The sequence below is a fragment of the Eulemur rufifrons genome, chromosome 2, assembly GCF_041146395.1.
Source record: "Eulemur rufifrons isolate Redbay chromosome 2, OSU_ERuf_1, whole genome shotgun sequence".
NCBI lineage: Eukaryota > Metazoa > Chordata > Mammalia > Primates > Lemuridae > Eulemur > Eulemur rufifrons.
In genome coordinates this window covers 114,104,248-114,110,247 of record NC_090984.1, presented here as the reverse complement: position 1 = coordinate 114,110,247, position 6,000 = coordinate 114,104,248, and positions in this window count along the sequence as shown.

The window sequence follows — 6,000 nt, the reverse complement described above, 5'->3', positions numbered from 1 at the left end:
TCTCCCTCCTGGACAACCCCCACCCTCCCACTGCTCGGCCCCCTCTTTCCGTATCTCACCATCTCATTCCTGCTCTGCACCCCACAAAGCCGGTAGGACGGACATGGCCCAGTTCGGGGACACCAGTCACGTTGAAGTACCGTAAACAGCGCCCTCGGGCACTGTGCCAGGCGGATGCTCTCATCCCTCCCCGCCCCTCTGTCCGGTTCCTGTCCTGTCTGTCCTGTCCCTCCTGCCTGCTCCAAACGCATCCGCACACTTGACTACAAACCTTTGAGGCCTGGCTGAGTCCTGCTGGGGGAGACAGCCGTGGGCCTCACGCTGGGCCTCAGGGACCCCGCAAGCAGATGGGCCGGGCCCCGGGAGGCTGACCCTCAGGGCTGCCGCTCCCACCACCAGCCTTCCTCCCACACTTGAGGTCTCTCCTTCCTTCTGACCCACCCGTGCCACAGCCGGAACCAGGGAAGGACATCCTAGATCAGCCCAGACAAGCACAGGCTCCTCCAGAAGCTTTTGGGGAGCCAAGCTAAGGCCCTGGAGGACCCACTCCAGCTCTGTGTCTTTGCGGGGTGATCCTGGCTGTGTCACTGTCCCTTGCTGGGCTCCAGGTCAGATGAGGACAGTCACCCCACCCAGCCTGCCTTCCGGGCTCAGATGTGAGCCAGCAGCCAGCTGTCAGGAGTTGTGGTGTGCCATGCCAGGAAGGGGACACCAGAGCCACCACCTCATAGGGCCACCACTCCAGTCACTCAGGCCCTGGGTGCGAATGGCCACAGGGAGGTGGCAGGAAGGTTGGGGGGCCCCCACTGCAGATCTGCCTGGAGCCAGGGTCTCTGGCTGGCCCTCTGGGCCCCCATGGCTTTCCCACTGCCCCCATCTCCTGCTGTTTCGGCCCCAACCCCCTGAGGACAGTAGGGTTTCCTGGTGACCACAGGGCTGTGTGTCACACGGCTCTGGCTGGAATCCCAGCTTTGCCTGGCCACAGCGCCTCCCATGGAGAAGGGGCTCCATCTCCTTGTCTCCAGGGTGGGGGAGTGACTTTCCCTGGTGCTATTGGGCGTATTAACAGAGATAAACCTAGACGAAGCTGGGGCCTGGCCCCTAGGGGTGCACCGTCAGGGATTCCCTTCTCTCTTTCACCTTTATGCAAGGCGAGGGGCGAGCAGCCCCTGGGACACACTGAGGGGCCCCTGAAACAGGGTAGGGAGGGGAGCCCTCCCAAACAGCCCTCCACCCACACGGGCTGTTTGCAACTGAGATGGAAGCCGAGATGGAGTCCAGAGTCCCTCCAGCTCCGCATGCAAGGTAGGTGATTGCCTGGGCTGGGGACGCGCTGGGCAGAGGTCCTGCCCCCAGCACGGTGCCAGGTCGGCATGGGCTTGTTTGGGGGCATCTCTGGCCACCGCTTCTCCCCGCCTTTGCCTCCTTGGCCCCAGAGGCTCGTCCCCAGGCCCTGGGTTCAGCCCTGCCCAGGCACAGCGGGAGGCGCAGGTCCACAGCTGCAGCACCTGGGGTCCGAGGGCTCCGGCTGTGGGGCCAGCACTGGCTGGTGTTTGAATCTGGGCCTGGCCACCCACACTCTGAGAACCTTAGGCGAGTCACCAGTCCCCTCTGAGTGTTGGTTTCCTCGTCTGTCAGATGGGGAGGATGAGGTCGTTGCAGAGATTCAGCGTGTATATAAAACATAAGCACATGGCCGGGCACAGTGGCTCACGCCTGCAATCCTAGCACTCTGGGAGATGGGTGGATTGTTTGAGCTCAGGAGTTCGAGACCATCCTCAGCAAGGGTGAGACCCCCCCGCGGTCCCCCTCCCATTTCTACTAAAAAAATAGAAAGAAATTATCTGGACAACTAAAAATATATAGAAAAAATTAACCCGGCATGGTGGCACATGCCTGTAGTCCCAGCTACTTGACAGGCTGAGGCAGTAGGATCGCTTGAGCCCAGGAGTTTGAGGTTGCTGTGAGCTAGGCTGACGCCACAGCACTCTAGCCTAGGCAACAGAGGGAGACTCTGTCTCAAAAAAAAAAAAAAATTAATATAAAAACACAAGCGTGTGGCCCCACGCGTTCATAATCATTCTCAGGCTAGAGCCAAGCCCTACCCTGCCGTGCAGCACCCAGGAAGGTACGGCTGCCAGAAAGGTGACCTCCCCAAATCCACCGAGGCTTCCTGGGCTCCCAGCCCAGCCTGAAAACCCATCCAAGCGGCACTAGGCCTGCCTTCCTTCGTTCAGCTACTGTGTGTCAGGCACCGCAGTGGCAGACACAGGTACCTGGCCGTGGGAGCTGACGGTCTAGTTGGAGGATGGGGAGACAGACAGCAAACGGGAGGAAATAAGTCAGATAATTGCCAGATAGGTGGGGCTGCCAGGAGCCAGTTTCAAGGGGCAGGTAGAGGGCTACTTTAGGTCAGGTGGTCAGGGGACACCTCTGCGAGGCAGGGACACTGAGTTACAAGAAGGTGCCCACCATGAAGGAGTCTGGGGTTCTCTGCTGTTAGGAGGGATCATGAGCAGGTGTCCAAGAGCTTGAGGTTCTGCCACTTTCTAACAGATGACTAGGCCTGGCCAGTTCCCAAAGGGCCGGCCCATCCTCACGCTGCCAGCAAGGATCCGGCCGCGTGAAAAGGAAGAAGTATCTTTTTAGCTGAAAATATGTGATCAACTTTAAATCCTCTCTCCACTTGGTTTTTAAAAACATGGTTGTCCCAAGGTTACTAAGTTGATTTTTACAAATATTTGTATGCAGCCAACAGTCGTTTTAAAAACACTAAAATTAAATAAGAAATGGGCAGAGCTCAGAAACAATGAGACTTGTCAGTACAGTGTTACCGGATTCTCTGGCTTTCAGCTTCATAAAGATATTTTGCAAAATTCACTTCACTGTTTTTAAAAGCACGAGCCATGGCCGGGCACGGTGGTTCATGCCTGTAATCCTAGCACTCTGGGAGGCCAAAGCAGGTGGATTGTTTGAGCTCAGGAGTTTGAGACCAGCCTGAGCAAGAGCGAGACCCCGTCTCTACTAAAAAAATAAAATAAAATAGAAAGAAATTATATGGACAACTAAAAATATATAGAGAGAAAAAATTAGCCGGGCATGGTGGCACATGCCTGTAGTCCCAGCTACTCGGGAGGCTGAGGCAGAAGGATCGCTTGAGCCCAGGAGTTGGAGGTTGCTGTGAGCTAGGCTGATGCCATGGCACTCCAGCCTGGACAAGAGAGTGAGACTCTGTCTCAAAAATAAATAAATAAATAAATAAAAATAAAATAAAAGCACGAGCCAGGCTGCTCCCGTGCGCTGGCAGACGGACCGAGCCCCTGTGTGCGAAGGGAGCTAGTTCGCCCACCTCTCTGCCTTTCTGGAAAAAACAGCAAGCAACTTTTTCTTTTCTTTGGGGATTATCAAATACATACCCTCCGCTGTGGTTTCCTATTGCTGCTGTAACAAACCACCACCAACTCAGTGGCTTAAAACAACACACGTGTATTGTCTTACGGTCTGGAGGTCAGAAGTCCCAAGTGGGTCTTGTGGGGCAATCAAGGTCACGGCGCAGCTGTTCCCTCTGAAAGTGTTAGGAGAGAAGCCGTTCCTTGCCTTTCCCAGCTTCTAGAGGCTGCCCTTGGCTCGTGGCTGTCTGCAAAGCCAGCAATGGGGCCGCTCCAGCCTCTGCCTCAGAGTGATCTCTGTCATGTCTCCTTCTCCGACTCTGGCCCTCCTGCCTCCCTTTGTCATTCGTAAGAGTCTTGCAACTACATTGGGCCCACCTGGAAAATCCCAAATAATCTCCTCTCCTCAAGATCCCTGATTTAACCACATCTGCAAGTCCCTTTTGCCACGTAAGCCGACATAGTCACGGGTTCCAGAGATTAGGATGTGGACGTCTTTGGGGGCCAGGGAGACGTTATTCCGCCTACCATACTCACGGTGGCCAATTTCAGAAACACAAAAACCAAATTCATTAAATTCTACCATCTAGTGTTCACCTTCTCAGCATTTTGGCCAATTGCCTTTCAGCATTTTCCTATGACTGTATATTTTTAATGACATGAAATCATATCATATACAACACTTTATAGACCTTTTCACTTACTGTTCCCTTGTCATCGACACTCTTTACAAACAATTTAAAGGGAGCATAACCTTCCGTCACATGGCTGTCCTGTACAATTGACCCATTCCTTTTGTCAACCATTTAAGTTGTTTCACATTGTCACACCACATGCAATGGAATAATTACTGCTAGCTCACACTTAGTGAGCATGTATTATGCACCAAGCATTGTTCTAAGCATTCTGCATATATTAACTCCTCTAATCCGTGTGGCAACTGTCTGAGATAGGTACGGTCATTACAGACACAGGCGCAGGTGAGCCAGGACGCCTCCTTCAGAAGATGAAGAAACTTGCTCGAGGTTGAGTGTTACTGTAGGAGGATTCGAACTCAGGTCGCCTGACTCTGGAATCCACACACTTGGCCGCTCACATACTCATCTTTTTCCAGCAGCTCTGATTACGTGTCTCAGGAGAGACTTCCAGGAGGAGCGTTAGTTCATTAGAGCACATTCATTAAAGGCTTAGTTTGTGCATTTTCCGTGGATTAGCTCACTTAATCCTCGCGACCCTGTGAAGCGGTCTGTAAACTGACCGGAGCCCAGATGGTTGGTTCCAATCGCCAGATTCTGTGTGGTGGCTCCGTGCAGTGGCCAATCACTAACAGCCCCTCCCCGACAAGCTCACCTTGCCAGATGGTGCCCCAGCGAGCACGAAGTGCCGTCAGATCACGCCATGGGCGAGCAGGTGCCAAGGCAGGCACGTGGTCTGGCCTGGCCGGGACCAGGTCTGGCATTTCTGTCACTCCCACGCACTCACACGAAAGGTCCACTGGAGGCCGATGCCGCGGGAGGCGGATGGCAGGATTCGGGATTCAGCTTCTCTCCCGGTCAGACCAGGCAACAAAACCCTCAAAGGCAACTGGACACACGACTAGAGTGAGTCCTTGATCTTGGGGCACTCCTTGAAGGGTAGAGGCTACCGGGCATGTTAGAGGTGCCTGTACAACATTGCTAGCCAAGCCACACGTCTTTAACACCACTGATTTCATATACGCACACACACAAAGTGTCTCTCATACCCATTGTACTAACCAGCACACCTTCAAACCCTGGGCCTGATGGGAGATGTGGTTACTGAGTAGGTAACAGCGGCCTCCAGACCAGGGGCTTCTGATTAGAGTCTTTCAGATGTTAACTAGCCAGCCCTGGGGTGTATATTCCTGATTAGGATTCTTCAATGTTAACTAATCATCTCCAGATGTTCACAAAAATTAACAGGTGTATATGTTACACTTTCCTTGCTGAAGTACATCAAAGCAATTGGAGGATACAAAAAGTAGATATGATGATCATCCCCATTTTACAGATGGGAAAACTGAGACTTGGAGTGACAACAGGAATCACCAGAGCACAACCTGTATCCCATCAGGGGGCCACTGGAGGCTCACGGCAGCGGAGTGCGGGGCTGTCACTATTCTTGCTTCCCCAGTGTGTGTAGGTAACTGGGAGGTGGCAGGTGCCGCGCCTGGCTGTCTATGTTGTCCACAGAGAAACCTTATCACATATGGAAGTCCCTGTCATTCAGTCAACATGCGCCAACCCATAAATACCTATCGTGGCTGTACTCTGGGGCAGGACATCCTTCCAGACCTCTGTCCAGGTCCAGTGCCCCGAGGCATTTTCTTTCTGACTGTGGTGTGAACATAAATGCATCACACCCATCTCTGGGCCTCAGTTTTCTCATCCGTGAAAAGGATAAAGAGGCTTTGACTAAAGGATCCTTGATCCTTTGTAACTGCGATTTTACCAAGTTTAGAGATGATCGGGACCTCACCCAGAGGGACAGCAGTAGGGTTGGGGTTTAAGTGAAATGTCAGCGTGCAGTGCCTGGCATGGAAGATTCTCCACGTAAAGCGAGGCCTGCGGGCTTGCTCACATGCGTGTGG